This window comes from Myiozetetes cayanensis, unplaced genomic scaffold (genome assembly GCF_022539395.1).
Source record: "Myiozetetes cayanensis isolate MyiCay16 unplaced genomic scaffold, myiCay2020 scf5-8, whole genome shotgun sequence".
NCBI lineage: Eukaryota > Metazoa > Chordata > Aves > Passeriformes > Tyrannidae > Myiozetetes > Myiozetetes cayanensis.
In genome coordinates, this window is record NW_026087742.1 from 60,703,639 (window position 1) to 60,727,280 (window position 23,642).

The window sequence follows — 23,642 nt, forward strand, 5'->3', positions numbered from 1 at the left end:
TCCAAGGACTCTCACCTATTTATGCAGTGAAAAGCAAACAGAAGCTCTAAGTATGTTTTAATGACGTCATTGCACAGATGATTTGTTTGATACAAATACTTGCAGGCATGAATTTAGCCATCTAAGTTCATACCAAGTTTGTAATTCACACTGTTGAAAGGCAACAGCTCCTACCAGTCAGCTGAGTATGTCCCAAATGGAGGGCTCCATACATGTGACAAAGAAAAAATCCCATTAACAAAGGAATCTTCTATTGCTGTGGAATTTCTTGCCTCTGACCTAAAGAGCTTCTTCCTGGGAAGGGTAGTGCAGCATTGGAACAAGGACCCAGAGACAGAGTGGCATCTCCTGCCTTGAAGGTCTTCAAGGACTTGGCTGTACAAAGCTACTTCTGATGTGACCCAGCATTGATGATATTCCTGCTTTAAGTGGGAGGTCAGACTAGAGCCCTTTGCAACCACCATTTCTGTGATCCTCTGAGTTTTTCCTGCAACCTCAGTATATTTCTGATGCAAAGAATTTTCCACATTAAAAATGAAAAGGAATGCAGAATTGCATGGGATTGAAGTATACTTGATCTTTAAATGATCTTTAAAGGAAAATGTTGGGCATTTGAGAAGGATGCATTAACGGACTCATGCAACTGTGCACAATAGTGAAGGCTATTTAGGGGCAGACCCCAAGAAGAACACGACTGCTCCCACATGCAGTGATGCCAGCTCTCTCACTAAAGACGGGAATATCAGAGAAGGACAGTTGACCTTTAAGCCGCCAGCACAGTTGTGTTAAATTTCCCTTCACAGTGAGAAGCCTGTCAAATGTCACCATTCATTGTAGAACTGGTCAAAGCACAGGGCAAAGCTGCTGCATTTTTCACACTAGAGCTTCAAAACAAATAATTTTTATTTTTCATCTCTCATTCAGGCCAGCAGTTTTAGCATGAAGTCTTCCTCTGCAAAACATATCAAGTTATAGAGACTTTTAATCATCTTTCCAAATTTCATGTGCTTTAAGATTTCCATAAAGCAGAGAACATTTGTATGAAAACTCTGTCCATGATGGAGACAACTGCCAACACCAAGGCATGTGTTATTTCACATGATGATGGGCACTGTCATCTTAATTCAATTTCATAAACCACAAATTGGTTTCTCTACAGCAGAGGAACAGTTGTTACGTGTTGCATACTCTTTCATGTTAGAGCTGCCCCTTTTACCTTCTCATTGAAAATATCCTCTTTTAATCCTGGTTATTAATCAAGCCTCGTATTAGTCTTACCACACTGCCCTGCACCAAAATGACTAATGTTTACCCTTTAAACATCCTGTGACAGTTCTAACAAACTTGTCTGGTACTGACCAAATTCAGTTGGGGAAAGGCAAGATGGAACAGTCCCCACATCACAAGGCTCTTGATTACAACTTCAGTTCCCTTCTCATTCAATTCTAGAGTTGTTTAGGTCTGGCAGCTCCCAAAAACTGGCAGAGTGGGTATTCCTGAGATTCTGTCAGCAGGGTAGCAGCAGCAGGGAGTCAGAGGCAGCCTAACCTGACGTCCTACAAGCCAGGGCACAGGGAGCAGGGCTGCTGTAGTTATGAATCTCTAGAGGCTGTAAAAAAACACATAGGCAACTGCTACCAGGCTGAAACGTTATTTTTCTCAGTGTGGTGCATGGCTTTCAGGAAATACAACATGACCCCTATTTCCCAAGGGAAGCAGAACAGGATCTGGATGCAGATAAGTCCTACAGATATTCTTCAGCCTCTGTGTTTTTATTTCACTATCAAGCAAACATAATACTTTTTTCAAAAAACTCTTGCATTATTTTCTTTTCTAAAAAGTAAAGTCTCTCTTTGTGGTGCCTTTGGAATGACCTCAAAATATGAGATGTGGATGCCTAATACAGAAATAGATGGAGTTTGTAAAGCACCTGGAACTTCAGTTTTTGAGTTTTAGTTTCAGTGGTTCCCAGTCAGACGCATGTGATACTGATTTGTCAAGAGTTGTTAACAATTTCACGGCTCAGAGAGGAGATAAGAATTAGAACACTGAATTGCCATGTTAGTCCCCAAAATGTGAGTGTGTGTGTGCACACTTGCATACGTACCAATATGTGAGTAGGGATCAAAAATGAGAGGAAAATTAAATAAACCATATAAGCCACCACCATACATATAGTGAGCTTTGCCATTCACAAAATCTGGCATGAAGTAAAGAGTCTCAGCAGAAGTTATGAACTAACAACTTCAGAGTGGGTGGTAAAATTAGACAAAATCAATCTTTCCGTCCCTCAGAGCAAACAGGGCAGCAGGTGTGGGTGGGGAACTACAGGGCCCCACAAGAGAACACAAACAGACCCAAAAAACCACCTTCCAAGGAACAATGATATCATATATTGTTGCCAGTGCTAACATAATATTTGTGCTGTCTGCAAAATTGTTATGTTTCAAGCAACCACTCCTGAAGCCTAGAAATGAATAAGCACTGAGAAAAGAGACAAACTCTTCTTTAAAATTTTCTTCTGTGAAGAACTGGCTCAGTTCTAAAGTAAGCACTATGGAAATAGCCAGGCCCCTTTGAAAATTTCTGTAAAGGATAAACGTCACCTCCAATTATTTTGCCATGTACTGAAAATATCTTAAAATACCTTGACAAAGACCCTGAGACTGAAAAAGTAATGCCTTTTTCACATGAGAGGGTGTTTCTCATCCCTCACTTTTTGAACTTAAAATTCAAAGAAAAATCTGTAAAAAAAAGGAATGATGACAAAGACCTCAACACCCTGGAAATCATCTCTCTGCTTCTCAAGAAATATCTCTGCAAAAATGGCCACACTGATGTCAGTTCATGAGAAGGTAAAAATTGTGTCCTGTATTTTGGTGCTAGTAGATACCACAGTGAAGAAATGTAAACTCATTGATTTCTGCTACACTGATGGTGCGAGATACCATCTCATCTTTCGTATGCATTAGTGAAGGTGGTTAAAAAACAGTGTATCTTCACATCATCCTTTCTGTAAGACAGGTTAGTATTCAGCTCCTGCAAGGCCAAGAGCAAATCATACTAACATGACCAGATTACAAAGAGCCCTAAATCTTTCCTGTGATGTAGCGGCTCATCCTCAGATATACGTGCCAGCAGTACATCTACTGATCTCTCTGCAGTAAATGTGATCTTTTTGTTGGTCAAAGATGCTCTTTCAGGTACATTAAACTATGCAAAAAATTGCATGCAACCTATCATACGTTGTATCTAACTTGCAATATTTCTACTGTGAGCATAGTGTTCAGAAATTTACTGACTGGACCATAGGAGGCATAAAAAGTGGATATTACTATAACTTTTTGAGAGAAAGCCTGGTAAATCATAGAATCATAGAATGGTTAGGATTGGAAGGGACCTTAAAGATCATTTAATTCCAACACACCCTGCCATGGGTAGGGACACCATCCACTAAACCAGGTTGCTGTAAGTATGTAAGTATTAATGCACGTAAGTATTTTTGTAGGGAGAAAGATCCTTTTTCTTATTGCTTGGTGAGTATGTGTGTGTCTGGTAAAGGGACACCCCCAATCAAAGAGAGCTGTCTGACCTTACACAATACATCAGCCCTTTAATCTAGCAGATTTTAGGTCTTCCTAAATCCTCTGGATACATCCTCCCACCTGGGTATGCAACATCTTCATAAGGGTTAACAGCTTTTTCTTTGGCCAGCAAGAACTCTGTCTTCTATTTTATGAGTTGTGAGCTGAAGTACAGAGAAGCTTCATTAAAGGTCAAAAGTCACGGGAGAAGTCATAGGCAAGTGGAACCGAACATGGTTGAATGAACCCAGTGTCCAGATCACGAGGTACAGCCCTAAACAACTTACACAGCTCATAGCAAAACAAGCAGGGATAACAAATATTTACGTAATGGGTATTTGGAATGTAAATGGTATGCACTGGGTAATGCAGTGCAAAAGTTCCCTGTCATAACAGTAGGGTTGCTTAAGGGTATAGGGATACTCATATCATAAGGTAGCACCTACCACAAATTTATTTCATGTCCATTCCCCCACTCCTCGAGGTGCCCCCACAGGGACCTCTGTCACAGTAGAGCTAGTAGGTAAAATAAAAAGCTTAGTCTTTCACTGACACTTCATTCAAAGAAACTGTTTGGATTTGGTCGTTGCGTTTGCTTGTTTTCAAAGGGATGATGTGACTGTTATTGGAAAGATGAGTCAGTGAAATGAGTTTTGCCATTGTGGAGGCGAGGGTTATTGGCTGCCTTTTAAAAAAAACGTAACCCCAAGGGGCCTCAGGGCAGCCTCTGAACAAAGTTTTGGCTCCACACTCTAACAGTATCCTCGAAAAAGACAAATATCTCGAGTCATTTTGTGTCGTCTGCATTTAATAGACCTTTCTCTTGCCTCAAGTAAGAGGGTTTTTTTTTGATCAAAAACAAGTTCATATATGTCACTAAACTGTATTATTTCATAGATAAGCAGCAGCACAGTTGAATGCAAGGTAATGTTAAATTTAGCTGGTACATTTTGTGATTTTCAATCTCCATAACATCAGCCATGTGGTATGTCAAAACTTCCTTTCCCTCCAAACAACCATCTGGAATCTGAGAAAAGGAAGCAGTTAAACATCAAATGAGAGAAATTACCTCTTAAGTGGACATTGTTTTCAAACTGCATGCTTTCAGACTGGTAGAGAGTGTTTTTCTTGGATCAGAGTCACAACACTGAATGCAGTTATGCTAAAATGGAAATGCCTAGATTTTGAAAGTTTAATAACAAAGTATCTACCAATATTTTACTACATTTGTACTCTCTCGATAACCTCAGGGGTTTTTTTTGCACCTAAGCCCCAAAGTCTCTTCCTCTGCTGCAAAACCTCATGTGGAATACTGTGTTTGAATTCAGGCTCCTCAGTCCAAAACAGACTCTGGTATACTGGATTGAGTCCTGTGGTATTTTGGAGGTGTGCAAAGGCCCTTTTCATTTAAATTATTTTACCATTCTATTCTTTTTTCCCTTCTTTTTCCTTCTCCATGGTCAATACATACCATTCTGGTAAGCCTATTCACTTCATCCCATTTTGACAAATAAGGATGTATAGCCCAGGCAGTATTTGATTTTACCAAGTTTCTAGATGTGGTCTGAGACACTGTTTTTGTACCCTAAAAGCTGAAACCTGACCCCTGTGTTGGCAGAGAGGGCCTGGTAAAAGGCCCTATAGAAGGTTGCAAAGGTCAGTGAGGCTTACTTGCTGGGATTGACAATTCAGAACCATCATTTCCTCTCCCCATTACAGAGCTTTAGCCAGCATCACTATCTTCTAGGGTCAGCCAGATTGCCTTTCTCGGTCCTTACAAAGTTGCCTTGGTACTGTCTGTCCAATATACTAAAGACACTTTATACCAAAATAGGTCAGAATCAACTTTCTCAAGCATAGAAATTCTCTCCCTTGTCTTTGTTCTCCTTTTCTCTTTCACTCTCCTTATTAATTCTGCCTTATGCAACTTTCTTTTTAACTCTCACACTTTTCTTTCTAATATTTTACTAAATTTACTTACTGCTTGATATCCAAGAACATTTCTTTGAACCCACTTGTCTTACAAAATCTCTTTTCTTCTATTTCTGGTTTTAGCCCCTTTCTTCACTGCTACCATTAACACTCATTCTTTCTTGTCTTTTCCCTCTCTGAAAGTAAATAATCATCTCTTAAGTCCCTTTTCCTATGTTCTCCTTCCTCTCATATTTTCTCACCTGTGTCTTCTGTCTTCTTTTGCACTGCAAAACTTTTTTCTTTCACTCAGTTCTCATTACTCTACACTCCAGGCTGTTTCTCCACTATCGCTTCCCAGTTCATTTTCCCTGGCATTCACTATGTCCCTAAATAAATAGTCAAGAGTTTGAAGTTTTTTCCTCTTTCCTCATCCATGGATGCAGCAAAAAACATATCTTTTGTTCCCACCTATTGCTACTGACCATACGACGTTATTCTTTTGCCACCAAAACGCTTCTAAATTGCGAGTGAAGTTGCTAAAATACTCCAGAAGTTTTTCCCCTCGGGGAACTCCACTGTGTCTCCACTCCAACTGTATTTCTCCCTTTATACCTACACTGGCCTTGTCAGGTCACCAAGGGTTATTTGCATCTGTTCCTTTCATTTAGAAGCTGCTGGTCATCATGTTCCAGGTGGCCACCTTTAAATAATAATTAATATTCAAAGCCTTCCCAAAGACTCCTGAGTAAACCACACAGTAACACCCCACACACACACACACAAAAAAAAGCACCAAAACAAAAACAACAGTAACATCTTGAGGAGCTTTTTCCCCAGACAGAAGATGCAAACACCCATCTCTCTGTTTCCCTGCAGGACAAGCCAAACATGGTACATCGTGTTTTGAGGGAGGTACTCAAGCCGTCCTCTCTGTATAAAGCACGTCTCAAATTTTTTTAAGCCAATCAGCTACGCATATTTCCAGAAAACCTCCTCAGAAAATGAAAGGACACTAGAAAAATTAAGATTTAAGAACTGTGCTTTGCTTCCCATTCCAAGGTAATTTTTTGATTTTCTGAAACTACAGACAGATGATAAGAAACACAGAATATTGAGAGAGTGCAATATCTTTTGCAAACCTCTCACACCCACATGCTCTGCCTTTTCTGGGTCTGGCTGACTCATGCAAGTCAACTTCAGGGAAGAAAATTACTTTAAAAAAGTATACCCTCCCAGCAACAAATCTCCCCTGGATATAAAGAACGTGCTTCTCCGATCTTGCCTTGCTAGGACAGCCAAAACAGCACCTGCAGGTACAAATGCAAAATTAGGGAGAGAAAGCCTTGGTCAGTAGCTGATCCCTTTTCCACAAATGTATTTGTTTTAAAATGGCAGTCAGAGTTCAGTGGTGGCAGTAGGATTAGAAGATGACTTGAGTAAAATTTAAGGGCAGCTTATAGACAATCTGCTGTGTAGTGTTTTATGCCAGCTGTCTTATTCTTTCTGGCAATATCTGTGAGAAGTTCCTTTATGCAAGTGTGAATATTTTTTTTAGTTGCTGGATAACTCCATCAAAATTTCTTTTATTCTCTTAAAGAACAAGGCATAACTTTGAACCTGGTGAGTCACTGTTAGCTCCTACCCAATGGTTTTACATAAAAATCTGGGGAGAATATGTCTGCACAATGGGGATATGTGCACAAAGGATTCTGGTGGATCACCAAATCAACCCTGAAAACACCAGATCTGAAGCCAGGAGCAAAGTATCTGCACCTGTAACATTGCTTTCAAAAGATGGACAAAACACCTTGAAGGCAGCACTGCAGGTGCTCTGCTTCTGGGACTCAAGCTAGTGCCTCCCCTCACACTGGTCTCTGTGCACATATCCAGCTACACAGACTAAGGCAAGGATTTTTAATGCCATGCACAGCCCAGACATGCCCTCAGATGTACCCCTTTGCAATCTGTCTTCCTCTGAGTTGAAAACTCTAGTAAATCCATTTGTGTCACCTCTGATCTCAAGGAAAATATGAGGATATGTCCAGTAACAGCTAATAATAATCAGTTACTCAGACCACCATTTAATTACATGGTGTGAGGTTCAGGGGAAATTCTCAGTAAAAGTAGACTTCAGTAATCATTAAAGTCTCTTCAAAGACTTTTCTCTAGCAACCAAAATGAACCTTGCAGAGTAGAAAAGAGAGACTTTCTTTTTCTTTTGGAGAAAAACACAGTTTTCAATTAAGAAAGTACCACTGTCATACAGACTTGGACATGAAAACGACAAATTGCTTTCCATGTTCATTTCTTAGTAACATCTTCCATTCACTTCTGTGTTTCCCTGCAATAAAGGAGATAATCGAGTTCCTTCTCTGCAAGTTGAGTAAACTGAAATTGTAAATCAGAGCATCTTTTCCCTACACATTCCAAAGTGCTCGCAGAGGGCACCAATCAGGATGGCTGGGACAGGAGGAGTGTATGTCTTGCTGCATTGCATAGCAGTGGGTGAAGTATCAATTCCAGTGAATTCAGTATTCCAGAGTTTGGTGGCACCAAGATATCAGCTCCAATTTCTTGCTCAAAACTTGATGAGTCCTCATCAACACCACTGTCAGTACGTATTTACAGGCCAGTTATTTGCCTGTGAGCACATCTCACAGGTAAATTCATAAGAACAAGCTCATTACTATGTCACCATTCCTGTTTTACTAATTGTCAGTATCTGACTTAAGTGTCTAAATTAGAAAACCAGTCTCCCTAGATCCCTTGGCAGTCAGTGGAAAGGGGAAAGTCATTCCCAAGGACAACTCAGAGTAAGGCACTAATACTCAGGTGTGTTCTCATTCATTAATTGTATGGGAAGATGAAGCTCTTGTTCAGATGTCTGCATCTGTACCTTTATTCCCTCTGCTTCTAGTTTGTTTTCTCAAGAAGCCTCTCCAACACCAATAATCTGACAACCTGTCTGCTCTAAACTACCAGCACGGAAAAATTAAAGAGGAAAGACTATTTTACAGTTGAAGCCAAGACTCTTGTCAGTACTGGTGCTTCCATTCATATCTTCAGCAGCTCTTCTGCAGATCAGCAAAGCATGAGTTCTGAAAAATCCCCAAACCTTTCCCTCTGTATTAAGAGAATCACTGGAAAGCCTTGACAATGCCCTATGCAATCAACATAGTGCTGTTGAGCTTAGCTTAGACTCATGCATTCCTCATAACCTGTCCCCCATTTATACCCAAAATGAATTGATTTAATTAAACATTCACACAGAACAAGGAAAAGATGAATTAGAAAAAACAGAGTTTATATTAAAATCATTTATGACTTAGGTAGTGGACAACTATTTAATTAACCAGTTGTTAAATCTTAAGAACACCGTTAGCCAGTTAATTGCTATATTTTAGGAAAATAACTCTATCAAATAGACTTACCACTGAGAGAGTCTGGACTATAAAATCAATATGGGAGACTCTGAGCAGAAGCATGGCTTGAAAAAGCATAGAAGAGGCATAGAAATTTTGGCAGGGTTTTTTTCCCTTTCTGGGAGACATTGTCCTTCATAAAAGCTCTAAAGGAGAAAAAAATATATCACTGTTCCATTTTAGAAAATCCTGGGAACCAAATCCACTATTTCACCTACGATTCTGTTAGAAAGGAAAAAAAAAAAAAAAAAAAAAAAAGGGCAGAAGGATTGTATAACTTCACTTGCTCTAAAGCAAATGGAAAGTAGCACTTTCCTCTGCAAAATAAATAGAAGATAGTTCTCTGCTTAGAGGACAGTTTTCTACAGAAGTTAAACATTATTTTCCTGATACTTTCCTAAAGAGACAATAGGAGAAAACAGTGATTTACATGTGAAACAGGCATGATAAAATGTAAAATTCAGGTTGGGAGTATATCAGATATTCAAGGCAAAATGAACAAAAAAAAAATCAGAATTATTTTACAAACCACAAGTAATAGAAATCAAAAGAACTCAGGTAAAGTTAAAATGAGGAAACACATTAAAACACTCTGTGTTGGCCTTCCAGCAAACACGATGAAGGAAACAAAATTTCAGATGCAACTTAATTTGCTACAACCAACCATATCAATACATCACTGACCACAAGATAAGAGAACATTTTCCTTTTAATTATATGGTCATCACAAACAACTTTGGATTTCATTAAATCCCTAGACGAAGATACATTTGGCAAGTTTGCATTAAATAGCACTCTGCAAATCAGTATTCTTATCCTTAATTACTTCATTACTTCTTATTCTTTATACACTGCGGCTGCTTGCAGTTTTGTAAGAATGACTAAACCCAGGGTAAGAGTTTTTACATATGCAAATCTCCAAAGTTCAGGAGATCACACAATAGCATTGATACAAAAAAGAAGAGGCAGGTGGAATAAAAAACACTGTACTTCCAACCAGTGTAATGCATGCAAACATTTAAAAATATTCTAAGTGCAGAGCTGTCTCTACATCTGAGCATTCCAATGGTGCAAAGCTTGGAGTGCAAGAAGAATCCAAGAACCCTGGAAATGCAGCCCCATAAAGTGAATAATACCTATTCCCACCAAGTAGGATGTCTGGGCATTGCACCCCAGTCACTTATGGAAGCTGTACTAAAGCTGTAGGTAGCTACTGCAGCTCTGAGAATCTTTGAGCTATGCCTGGAATCAGGTAGGGGTTGACTTCAGGAGCACAGAATGAGAGAAACTCAGAGGCAGAGGACACTGAACCTTCCTTTTACAGTTAGAGAATAAACCATCCACATCTTTAACCTGTCTGTTTTCAGTGTGGATGAAATGCACCCAAGAAGTGCCCATTCCTCCCCACTGACCATAACAAAACCTGGAGTGCCTGGCTGGTGCATAGAACATGAACAGTATTGACACAGGAACCCCTATCAAATGCCCATGGAGATATGACCTTCACAGGCGTCAGCTGTTCCTATTCATTATTCAGAGGCACTGCCCACTGTCTGCCAGATTAAGGAGCTATGTTAGCTTTTATAGAGGCTTTTGGACAGATAATCTACAAGAAACAGAACTTTTTCAGGAAGAGTGGGAGGATAAGTATACATTTAAAATAGTAACAAATGAGGAAATGAGTCTCATATGTCATGCTAACTGTGAACTCAGCCATTGAAGAACTCTAAAAAAAGTAACTTCTCTTCCTAACAATGAAAACAGTCTCAAAAGCACTTTGAAATCACAAATCCAGACATAAGAAACACTAAGAAATATGGAGTTGTCTTATACACTCAATTGAATTGATCAGAACTTATTTAGACCATTTGCACCATTGGAATTAATCTAAAAATGTCAGAAATAGAACATCTCTTCTTACAGAATTCTAATACAAAATAAAATAATTATTGTATTCTATATTTTTTAAAGGACAAAGTATAGAAAAAATAGCAAAGCATAGAAAAATGCAGAAATATTACGCACAGATGTATTACATCATCTCAGAATATTGTCTCAGGGTGACAGAATGGACCCATAAATAATGTTTCAAAACTTTCCATGGCAAATGACTTCAGTGAGTTGGCTGAAAAGTGAAGAAAATGTTATAACTGAAAGACAATAGTGGAGATGGAAATTGTCACCATATAAACAGATATTAAGCTAAAAGACAGATTAAATGACTTAGCCCATTAATTTTTTTTTTAATAGTAAAAAAAACATAATACATGAACCCAAAAGTTTTATTCTGGTCTCCAGCAATATTTGTGCATGCTTCCATGCTCCAAAGAAAAAGAAGACAACCAAATACAGGAAGGCCTTGTGGATCCTTCACAGAGTCCAGTTATGTACCCATTGCCCTCTCAATTGTGATTCATTTACTGCAAATCATCTGACTGCTGTTCTACAAATCATCTAGTCATTTTAAGTCCCCTCTAAAGTTAGTGAGAAAACAGACATTTTTTTTGGGTTTATCTCGATATACCAACCATTGGGTGGCAAACGCTGGGATACAAGCAGGCAGCACTCCATGGAAAATTTGTTACCATGTGGGTAAATGACCTAAAAATATTTCTTAATAGTATCTATGCTCTTCTCAGAATTTACTAACCTGAAGCAGTCCTAAGTAGGTATCAGAGGTAAAGGATCAAAACTCCTGCTCCAGGGGGTTGCAAATTAAAGGCATCTTTATTTATAAGTTATGGTTGGAGCAATGAACACCCTCAATGAGAAATAAAAATTGCTGTTACAGCTAATGACCTGGCTCAACACTTTTTGAAGAAGCACTGCTTCACACTAAGGAGACATTGCTTCTAAATGAGTGGAAACCCAGTGCATAGAAACCAGGTAAGCACACTTCTCTGAGTGTGAAAAAAGGTAACTTTATTCAGCATTTCAAGTGACAAAGTAATACAAATGCGCATACACATATGAAATCATGACATAGCCAGACTCTGAAAAGTCAATGAGACAATAACATGAAGGTGAGACAATATTAAGAATGTAAAGAAAATCACATGGTACTACCAGGAGAAACCAGCTGAAGTATTTCATCAAAGGGTCCATAGAACACGGGTGGGCTCCACATGGTGCCCTCAGGAGAGGATGACAGGGCTCTGCTTTGCCCAGGCCAGAAGACACGTCATACGCTGTGGGAAGTCTGAGCCAGGCAATGCTGTGAAATCCCATGCCTCAGCACTTGAGACCAGGAGGTCTGTGCAATGTCATCTACAACCACTATAAGGCTTCTTGGCACAGCCATGCAAACAAGAACCAGATCCTTTGATTTCAAAATTTGCATTTTCCAAATTTAACCAAGACCCTCTGTGGGAATGATTATGTCCATGATTGCTCTGCTGTGGTAATCACAAGCTATTTTGAGTTATTGACTGCATAAACCCGTAGGAATATATCCCGTATTTTTAAGGAGATGCTACTTCTCAAAGTAGCATAATGGTTCAGCAGAGTTCATTTTAGTGTTCTATGTGGAAAATAAATTCACTCTTGAGAGTGAGACTTAAGTATGGAAAAGGCTATGCAAGAGAGTGAAAAATGAGGAAGACTTCTGTGACAACTGTGGAGTGATAGCTACAACCTTGTAATTAATCTACCTAATAAAATTTATAATCCCATATAGTTTTACCACCCAGATATACAGCTTTATTGGTGTACCAAAGCCTTTTTGTACACCACAACTTTCATTACTAGAGCTTTGCCGTACAGCCCAAAATATGTGTGCCATTGCCAACATAGTGATGGAGAGATCATAGAGATCATCTGGTGTAGAGGATCAAGGAAAAGAGGATGCTTACCTCGTAAACAAGATTCTTCCTTCCAAGTATTTCAGGGAAAGTGCCATACATGGCCTTCATATTTACCTTTTAAGGCAGATTGGAAATCAGTGTCTCCGAAAGACTGATCTTACTTAATATTTTACCACTTAAAAAACTGGGTGAAACAATTTTCAGTTGATTGAGGTTATTTTGTGGAAAATGACAGCAGATTTTCTCATACTTCGAGGATTAGTTGTGTTTTTCCACTTTCTGCACTGATGACTGCACGATGCCCTGTCAGCGGGTTATCAGGAAATGTTCACTTGCCATTGTCCATTCTGACAATGTCCCATCCACTTCTATCTCCTCAAGTCAGGGCAGACGCGAAGGTGAGTCAATAATGTCATTAACTGGGAGTTTGCCCACTCATGAAAAGTACCAGAGAAAAAATGTAGGAGTGTTTTATTGCTCTCAAATGTACAAATACACTGATACTAAACTAGGGACTACTGCTTCAATTTGGCTTTTTTTACCTAGTGTCGATGGGATTTAGCCTACAGTATTTTAGAGAAAAAGAAATCAGAAAATAGTCTCTACACACACACTCCTAATTAAACAAGGTAGTAAGTCTGTATTCAGATAAGCAGGGAAACTATTTCCTCTTATTTCTTATGCTTGTGCATGACAAAATAAAAATAAGAGTCTTAGTGCAGCAAGTTATGAGACATTTGAAAAGGGTGTTTAAATTTAGAACAGGTTGGACTAGCAGTTACCAAACAGTGAAATATGGTGAAACACTGTCCTTGACACTATTTGGATTGAGATAGAAAGCTAAAAAATCATGTAATGGACAAGTCTTAATAGTGTACCTTCAGAGGAAGTGTCTTCCTGACTCTAAGTAGGAAGTGGCTGACTTTCATCCTGGAACATGAAGTTTTATAACCTTTGGCATATTATTTCTATTTAAGGTAGCAGCAGAAATTCTTATTCAACTCCTGCTAAAACATTTTCTTGAGTAATGAGTTCTAAAAGTCCGTGTGCTTTTTGGAGAGACAAATTTAATCAGTTTGAGGGGTATTACCATTTTAACCTCCCTGGGAACTCCCTTGAGCTCATACTTTTGCAGAACCTAAGGAAAATTTTGCTTGTACCTACTGTATCATCCCTTGTTTGTTCCTTCACATCATCTAGTAGCCTGACCTTTCTGTCTCTATCTCACAAAGCTTATTTTTTTTGCTTCCTCTAAACTTTTTTCTGTTGTATTTTTATTTCAGAGAGGATCAGAGTTCAACACAGTGACTCCAGCTATACCACTTTCCAACAATGCTTCTGGACATAGTCTCACTTTCCTCGAACATAAGACCTCTTGGCAGACTGTCTACAAGCAATAAAAATGTGCCTGGAGAAGCAAAAAGTGGTCTGAGAGACGTGTGCAAGACTGTATGACAGGTTCTCACAGTCCACAAGTTTACTCTTGAAGATATTTTGGGGTTACTCTCATGGTATGCACAAATCTATCCCAAGAGAGGCACTGATTGATTCTGCAACAATGTAGTATATCTTAAAATGGTCCACATTAGCCTTTAGTATTCCCAACATAGTGCAACATCTTTTTGACACACAACTTGCATCAAATGCCCCTGTAGTATGAAATGTTAAAATACCTAATACTAGAATAAACATAAATCCTTCAGCTATTGCACACTAAAATTCTTTATCAGGAACATGGAAATTCTTCCTCCACTGAAAGCAAATGACTTTAGTGAGGCTCAAAGCCCTGAGCACAGGACCTAAGATCTCAAAGTACGATTTGTAGGAGGTTGTGAGGCTGGAGGAGTCTAATTGCTTCTCACAAAAATCCTTGAAGAAATAGGAGATCATCACTAAAAATATAAATAAGCACTAAACAATTGGAACAGAACTTTAGATAGGTAAAATAATCTTATCCTGTATGCTGAGACAGATCAGTCTAGACTGCTTTCCTTATCTTGCAGCCAAACTGTTCTCCCTATAGCAGTCAGTTGTACCCTTCAGTGGGCTCTCAGTCCAGGCACACAAAAACATCCAGGGGAGGAGCTGTAAAAACGTGTGTTCTGTGGGGCAAAAGCTGTTGGAACTGTGTCACCAGACAAAGAGAAATTTTTTTCAGGCACCTTGGGTTGTAGCAGCTAATGAACACTGTGCCAGCAGGAGAAATAAATTAAAGACAATAATCATAAGTTGAAAAGTTGAACTAGTGAAAGTCCTGGAGGAGCTGAACCCCTACAGATATATGGAATGCAACAAAAAAGATTTATACATTGCATCATTCTATATCTTCAGTCAGTAAGTGCCAGTGGAAAGGAAGACTGGAAGAAACTCTTGCATCTGACACAAGATAATTTGAGCAGACTTGTCCTCTACCCATTTCCACTTAAAGTCAGAGGGAAGTCAAAAAGATAAAATAGAAAAAAAAAATTAGATGGGCTGTACCACACTGAAAATAAGATTAGTGTCTAAACCAAAGGAACAAAAAAATGATACAAAATTGGAAGGATCTGTGACTGATCTAAGAGTGAAGACCCAATAGTCTGGGTGAAAAGAGGAGAAAGAGTTAACTAAGTCTTCAATGACAGGCCACACTGTGACTGGAATCTAAAATGGTTAAAAATCACATACATCACATACCTTTTAGCAGGAAACCCAAAATTAGTGTTTCCCCAGACATCTCAAATTTTGCCTGGAACAAATTGCTTACTCTAGAATAAATGTTCCTGTAGTAAGGATCATACTTTAAAACCCTCAGCAAGATGAAAATCCAAAACATTACTTGAAAAGGGGTCTAACTTCTTCATTTTAAGTGTAACATTCATGTCTCATTCACTTCAGTTACTGGTATGAAGAACAGACAGACTTGACAGTGAAAGATAAAGAAGGGGGAGAGAATTACTTAAGAGGCGTTATAATAATGATGAATTTCCTATATTCTTAAAATGTCCATATTTTAATAAATGGTCAGAATAGTGAAGTAGCTACCATAGAAAGAAAATATTCATGAAGAAAATGAGTACAAAGTAATCACTGGTTTTTGTGGAGTTGATGCCTATTTCTCAGACAAAAGTTTCAAATCACCACTTTGCCCACAGAGAGCTCCACCATATTCTGGGTTACATCTTTCCAAGGGAGAATCTGATCGGCAAACACAGACAGCTATTTTTTGCACAATCCATGGTGAGACAGTGGTAGAACTTCCCAACTTAAACAGAGCTTAAGGGATATCTACTGAAGCAAGAGGGTCATACTGACTAGTGTATGTCCCTGGACCCTTCTCACTTGCCAGGGCCTTTGGAGTGGTGCTCATCTACCCTGGAACAAATGGTGAGTGATTGCTACAAGACCAAAGACGATGAATAAAAAAATATATTTTGCTTTGTTTACACCATCAGCAAAATTTCAAGCTGTGTGACACTTATTTCCAAAGACAGATCCTTTCAAGAATTGCAAGGCTGCTATCATTTGGAAGGTCAGAGTACAATAAATCTGCTTGAGTTACCATCACTGAACATACCCCTTGCTTGGATCCAAAGAATACTAGAATGAAAAAATATCAAATAGAAGCTCAGGCTATTTATCTATATTACTTTTTGTTATTCTTAATACTTTATTAGGAAGCACTTGTCAGTTGTCTGTTTGTAGGGACATGTAAAAATAAAAAGAAGCTGCTCACTTCCACAGTCCGAGGACTCTTCTAGTTTGTAAAGAAGTATCTGCAGTAGTATTCAGAATCAGCCACACATAAGTTTTAACTACTTATTGTCTCTGCTTGAAGTGCATGGAAAGATTACAGCCTACTTGGGGGAAAATTAAAGCAGAATTAAATAGTTTTCAGTGTTAAAACAAAATCAGCTAGAACCAGAGAGATGCTTCAAGGTAAACAAAAGGATTTCACTTCATTAAGCAATTTTTGCTACCAACAATCTAAGAGCATAGGAAGTATTTATGCATTCTGCTCGTGCCTCACATATATTAGTGTTCATCATCAAGTATATCAACATACAGAACTGGACAAAATCTTGGTTGGGGCCAAGATCTGCTCCTTACAGACTAACACAACGCAATTTCATTTATTTGTAGCCTATTCTTTTTTACAATTCTTTTGCACAGACAAAATATGAAAACAGATACGGATGAAAAAGCATAGTAGGTCAGACCAAAGAGCAGTTCTTTGTAAAAGCCTGGCACCCTGTCTCTAGCAATGGCCAAAAGCAATCCAAGGGCAGCTGCACAGTAATACTTTTCAACAAAATTTTCCCATCCTTTAGCAATTTGTGTCTTAAAGACTCCTAAGCCAGAGGTGGTTTCTCTGTTTTTAATAGCCCTTTGTGGCATAGGTTATTCCTCTTTTTCATCCTGCCATGTTCCAAATGTTTCTCAACCAATGCAATCACATTAACCAAGTGACCAGGTAAATATCTGAGTTTACCCAAAAGTCCTGATCACATTGGCCAGTACCATTCTCAACAAATGAACAGACCACACAAAAGCAAGATATCTTTCTCTGGGGGCTAAAACAAATTCACTTACAATACATGATGATTAAAAAGGAGAAAACTACAATTCCAACAACAGATAGAACAGCTTCTACTGCTTATGGCACTGAGCTGCCTTTGTTATTTCCTGCCACAGGAACCAATTGCCAGTTGCTTGACACTGCTAACATCTCTGAGACACCTCATCAACCATGACTTAAACTTTTTATTGCACAGAACTTCTGAAGTCAAGACTGTTCTTTGTGCTCATCCTGGTTTGAAGATTTTTCAGTGGCTCTATTATTCTGAAGCTAGTGAAGTACACTTGATTTCCACTGTCATAGAGTTTTTAGGTATGAACAGTATTCGTCTGAACACAAAGATGGTGCTTTCACATCATCTGAATACTTCATTTGGAAGAAAAATACTTGAAATAAATACGAGATGAACCGGCTTTCTCCAAGCCGTCATGAAGCAGTTAAATTCTTCTGGAAAACCACAAAGAACATTGGCAATATGCTAAATATTCAGACTTCTTGGGGAAAGAAAAAAGAACAACTAAAAAACCAACACAAACCAAACCAAACAAAAAAAAAAAAAAACAAACAAAACCAAAACAAACAAAAATAAACAACCCCCCAAAAAACCAACAGGAAAATCTGAATGAAGAGATTAATTACTATTCCCTGAGCACATTGAACTCATGCTGTTATCAAGCCAGACAAGGACTTGCACTGCAAGGTCTTTTACTGAACAAGCTTGAAGACGTTGATGAAAACTTTTTTCAACTTCTTTGTTTCCAAGTACAACATGAGTCTTGTATTTCAAAGGAAAAAAAGAGTCACAGTAGAAACCCTAAACTCAGCATTTCAGGATGAGATAATGGAAATCTTGTGCTTCTCAAACATCCTCAAAATAGGGGCATAGCTACTCAAATGGGGCAGTTAATTTCCTTGCTGCTCAGTTAGGACCTCAATTAGGTCAAAAAGTCCTAAGCACAGTCAGTCCATACTAAACTCTGACAGGTTTCACCAAAAGAAAGGTGAAAGGAGAAAATTTGTATTTGACTTTCAGTGATACATCAGATGAAAGCTACTATTTATCCAGAGAACAAATCTCCCGGAAAAATCTAAACCTGAATATTCAAGAAGGAAAAAGGTCCCAAATAAATGTGGATTGGTAATCTATCCACTTAAATTCTGAATTTTCTAAGCCTTTCTGTTTCCATACATCGGATCTTTTAATGTCTAACTTGTCACCATGGTTTGAAAAGGAAGGCTACAAAAGTATTTCAAACTAACTGCAAGCAGAAGCACAAATTCAAAGTATGCTTCCGGTAAACATTTTAATTACAACCAGGGCTGGCTGATTATTTAGCTTTATCTATCACAAACCAACTGTTAACTAGGAGATCACTAAACACAGTTCAGAAATATCTCTGTTCACAAAGCCAAAACAAAAATCAATGTTTTCTGAAAGTGATGAGGCTAATAAATACTGCTTTGTTGGTGTCTACAACCACTGTTTTAAATATCACTTCAAGGCCATAAATATTATGAGAGCATAGCTTTAATTCATAATGGGAAAATCACAGTTCAACCAGCGGCTCATTTCAACAAATAAAGATTTGCAAGGTACAAAACAATCAGTTGCAACAATGCCGAGGTGAACATAACTGCTAGGCATTTTTCACTGTTCGTATTTAGTTCTTTGACATGAGTTTGAAAAGTAACATCATAACAAGTAGGTTTGTGCCATATATTTTTTCCATTTTAACAAAGTAAGATAAATAATTGGGTTTCCAAACCACGTATTTCCTTTTTGTTCATGTAATCCCTGACTCTGTTTTGCTTTTCCTCATAGCAAATAGACATATCAGAAAAACAAATGCCACACAATTAGGCTGTTTTGTCAGTTGGGCTCCAGTGAATGTTTTTGAAGTCTAGATCGCCCTAAATTTAAAATTTAAAATTTTTGACTACTTAATTTTTCTTACAGTGTTTGGCCTGGTTTAACTTCGAACATCTTAAGCTCACAGTGCCATATCTGTTCATGTTAATCGATGCCCCATTCTGAAAGCAATCCCCTTGAAATCAGTGGAATTTCTTTCAGAAAATGAAATAAAGGAGTAAGAGGGAAACGGCAGATTCCAGCTAACCTCTGAATTTAACAAACTGCAATTTCCCTCAAATTCCTGATTCTGTGTTGGAGTTACTTCTGTAATGCAGGAGTTGAATGGTTGAATTTTGTTGCTTCTGATGGGATTAGTATTTTTATCCTTTTAATCCTCCCATTTATTTTGGTGCCATCATTCTAAAATATCAGCCTGTTTAATCCTGTCATAGAATTATTTACTTCATCATCCATGTCCTGAAAAGCAGGTAAAATAGACAGTGAGTTGTGAATTTGTGTATTTTTAAGGTGTCCATCAGCATTTTGAGAAAAGCATGGTAAAATATTACATACAATACTTATTCTATAACAAGTGTCAAAACCCAGTTATAGACATACAAATTTTATTATATGCCACTACTCAATGTGTTCTGAATTCTACTAATTCACCAAATTCAGAAAACACAGCTGATATCAACTAAATCTGAAATTCCTTTTTCCCTACTAGCACATATTTTACCATTGAAATGAATCATGTCTAGTATTAAACAGTTCTCATCGAAAATTCATTTTGATACATCATTCTGATATTAAGGTGGGATTTTTACAGTTCAAAATCTTTCATACAACTCAGAAAACAGCAAATAATTTATACTGATTGGCAGCCTCTTTGAAAGAAATCTGGACAAATACAGTGAGTGTTAAGCAGCTCAGGTGAAGATAACTGAGATGACATAAAGAAATCACTAACTCAGTTTTGTGATAGTAAAGTTTTCTGCAATTTTTTAACCAACACATCAAAATTAAACCTCATTCACCTTATAAAGCTGATATCATCTTATAGCTTATTTATTTTAGGGCAGTTATGTTTATAAATTATTTACTTCTTTTAGAAAGCGAACACTTGTCTGTATTTCTTTAATTGCTATATATTATACTGATGGTACTTGTCTGGTAGAAGACAGTAATGCTATTGAACTCACGGCTTTCACAGTCCACAGCCCAAACTGCTCTCCTTCTGGCGTGTGAGACCATGGTAATGTTCCCAGCAGTGTTTTCAAATGAAGTTTGCATGACAAACCTGTTTGTTGGTGGTACACAAAACACTGTAAAGTATGACTGCAGGTCTGCTGATCCGCATTTGGCAACCACTGCCCTTATGGGATCAGGAAGCCCCATGTGACAGCAGCAGAGTTGCCGCTACCGAGAGAGGTCTCTGTTATCCCTTCTGGCAGAAGTGCTACAGGTAATTACAAACTCAGCTGAAGTGTAAAAACAGGTCATTCACCATGGAGGTAGATGCACACGTAAGAAACTTGCTGAACGCTCCAACTTAAGCCACATTATTTTCACTTTAGAACTGGAGGTTTTTCTCATTTCATTGTAGAATAGTCCATAGAATAGTTTAGTTTCAAAGGGACCTTTAAAGCTCATCTAGTCCAGCCCCCTGCAATGAGCAGGGACATCTTCATCTTGATCAGGCTGCTCAGGGGGGCATCCAACCTGGCCTTGAATGTTTCCAGAGATGGAGCATCTTGCAAGGATGGAGAGAATTGGAGAATTGGATCAAGTGATGTGCATTTTAAAACTAGCATGAGTTGTTCAGTTCTGATCCCAGCACCAGACTGCTACGTATTTTGCTGAGTAAATACAACTTAATGCAAACTTGAAGTAATGACTGTTATAACACCAATTCTTCACAGTAGTCTGGAGACAGTAACTTTGTTTGATTGAAAAAATGAGAGCCAAAGAAGGAGGGAATTGCTGTCCAGTCAAAACTATATCTTAAGAGGTACTCTGCATTACAATTTTTCTTTCCTCACCTCTCCTCTACTGTATTTAGCTACAGTATCAATTTCATAAATGTTCATCATGAGCACTTGGATGTGTATCTGTAAAAAAAAATCTGTCTCCATGAGTCCTTCTGGGAAGTTCTGCAGCAGACGAATGCAGTCGTTGAGAAGTGCCAGGACAGGCAATTCACACCTGTAAATAATCCAATCTAGTTTAGTTTTGGCTTAGAAAAATCCATTTATTCACAAGCCCCTAAAAAGAGATGCAGAGGTCACTATATTGGTTCCCAGTGCCTTCCACTCACTTTAAATATTATTCAGAAGGATTTCCAGGTGACTTTAATTGGTTCTCCAGCAGAAAATGGAATTTTATACACTCTTATTTATACATCTATGATCTAAAAACGAAGGAAGTAGATGAAGGACTGTGCCACGCAATGCAAACTTACGCACTGCCAGGACCAGTGTTTGGATGGGGAGAAGAACCCTAAACACTCCAATCTATCTCCTGTCCCAGCTGTATGTCTGCACCTATGCATCCTAAACATCACACAGATTTCTTAATTTCACATTTAAGGGATGTAAGGGGGCAGCACCCCTGAGAAGCCAGGAGAAGGCATGAGGGACGCTCTCTCCCAGGGTGGTGGGACATGTACAATCAGTGCTGCATGCATCAATTCAAAACTGTGCAGTCTGACACAAAGCCAGCATCTGTGGCTGCCTACAATGGTACCCATGGCCACTGCTGCCACTGCTGTTCTTGGCTCCTCCACCAATGCGTGGCGCCTCGATATAAGCAACTGTGGAAACCCTTTGCTGTATTCCACCAAAACTGCTGGCTAATTCCAGAAACCCATACTGAAACTGGAACAAGGTACGAAAATCAGTGATCTCTTAACAGCTGCAATTGGCAAAAATCTCCAGTTTATGCCCTTGGATGGTACAACCCACAAATGCTGTGCAGTGGCATTTGTTCAGCCCTGACTCATAGACAGACGAATGCCACTGAATGAATCACCAGCAGCATTTTCCGCAGTATCTAACGAGGTAGCTCATCCAAATATTGATCAGGCCCATGTCTCTCTAGTTTTTCAGATCTGAGATACCATAGTCTAGGATGCTATTCACCACTGAAATTATGAATTTTGGAGAGGGGGCCTATAGTGAGCAACCAGGAGATGGCAAAACATTGTTTAATGCATCCTTTTTTTGATAGAAGCTACCTGTCTTCCTGCTGTGAAGCTATAAAAATATGAACACTGCTGAAATGCAAGAGAAATAACAACTTACTAACTTAATAACAGAGAACTTTAAGGTAAATTAACAAAATCACTTTATAAAACACCTCATTCTGCTTGGTCCACTGATGCAGAAGGTCATTAAGCCAAATACTGTAGTAAAATAATTTCAATCCATAACGGCTGAAAGGACAAACATTACGCAAAGGATAATCACAAATTAGCATTCAGGACACCAGCTGAGCATTGCAGGTGTTGAGGGAAGATAGTTGCTTCCTGCACAAGCACCTGGAAAAGGTGCATTTCTTCCCCTTTCCTCTCAGATATTGGACACTACATGCTTGGGTAGCAGGCAGGGTACACCTCAGGTGCCCACAGCCTTTCTTGTGCACCTGGGACTCTGCTTAACCTCAGTCCTTTGACTTTCACTGCAGTAATGACTGTACAGAAAAGAGGCAGCCCTTCCTACCCTTCACTCCGCCATGCAAGGGCCCAACCTAGGCAAGCCTCAGCCCCAGAACTATGGTTCAAGTTTCACGTTACAGGAATTATCACAGCAGAAACCACCCAAACCAATGGAAGAGAAGCCTTGCAAGAAGCAGTGCATCAGTAACTTAACATGAGCTGTCTTTGGTGCCCAGTAACTCCACACAACACACCACTTCTCCTGTCCTGAGTTACCACCATAACTGATGGAACCCTAAGTCATGGAATAAATGAACTCAAAAGACATTTTGCAGGCCTTTGCGGCCATTTTATGGACATTTTACAAGGGCGGTCCATTGACTAAAGGAATGACATCTGTGTATTATATCAAGGCACAGGAAGAAGGGTGGTGGCTAAAGTTGTGCTGCATAGTGTGGGACCAGGGCATGATGTAAATGGTATGGCACAAGGGGTGGAATGTGACGGCTTTGGCTGGGGTAGAGTTCACTTTCTTCACAGCGGCTAGTATGGGGCTGTGTTTTGGATTTGTAGTGAACACAGGATTGATTAATATAGAGACGTTTTTGTTATTGCTGAGCAGAGCTTACACAAGCAAGCCCAGATCCCATGCCCCAGTACCAGGGCTACAGGTGCAACCCTGACCCCAGACCCCAGGTCTCAGACCACAGACCCAGACCACAAAACAGGCCCCGGACCCAGACTCAGACCTCGACCCCCCACGCCCTCGGTGCCCTCCCGCAAGCCCCGCCCCCTCCTGCACGGCCACGCCCCCTACAGCCAGGCCACGCCCCATCCAAAGCCCCGCCCCCAAT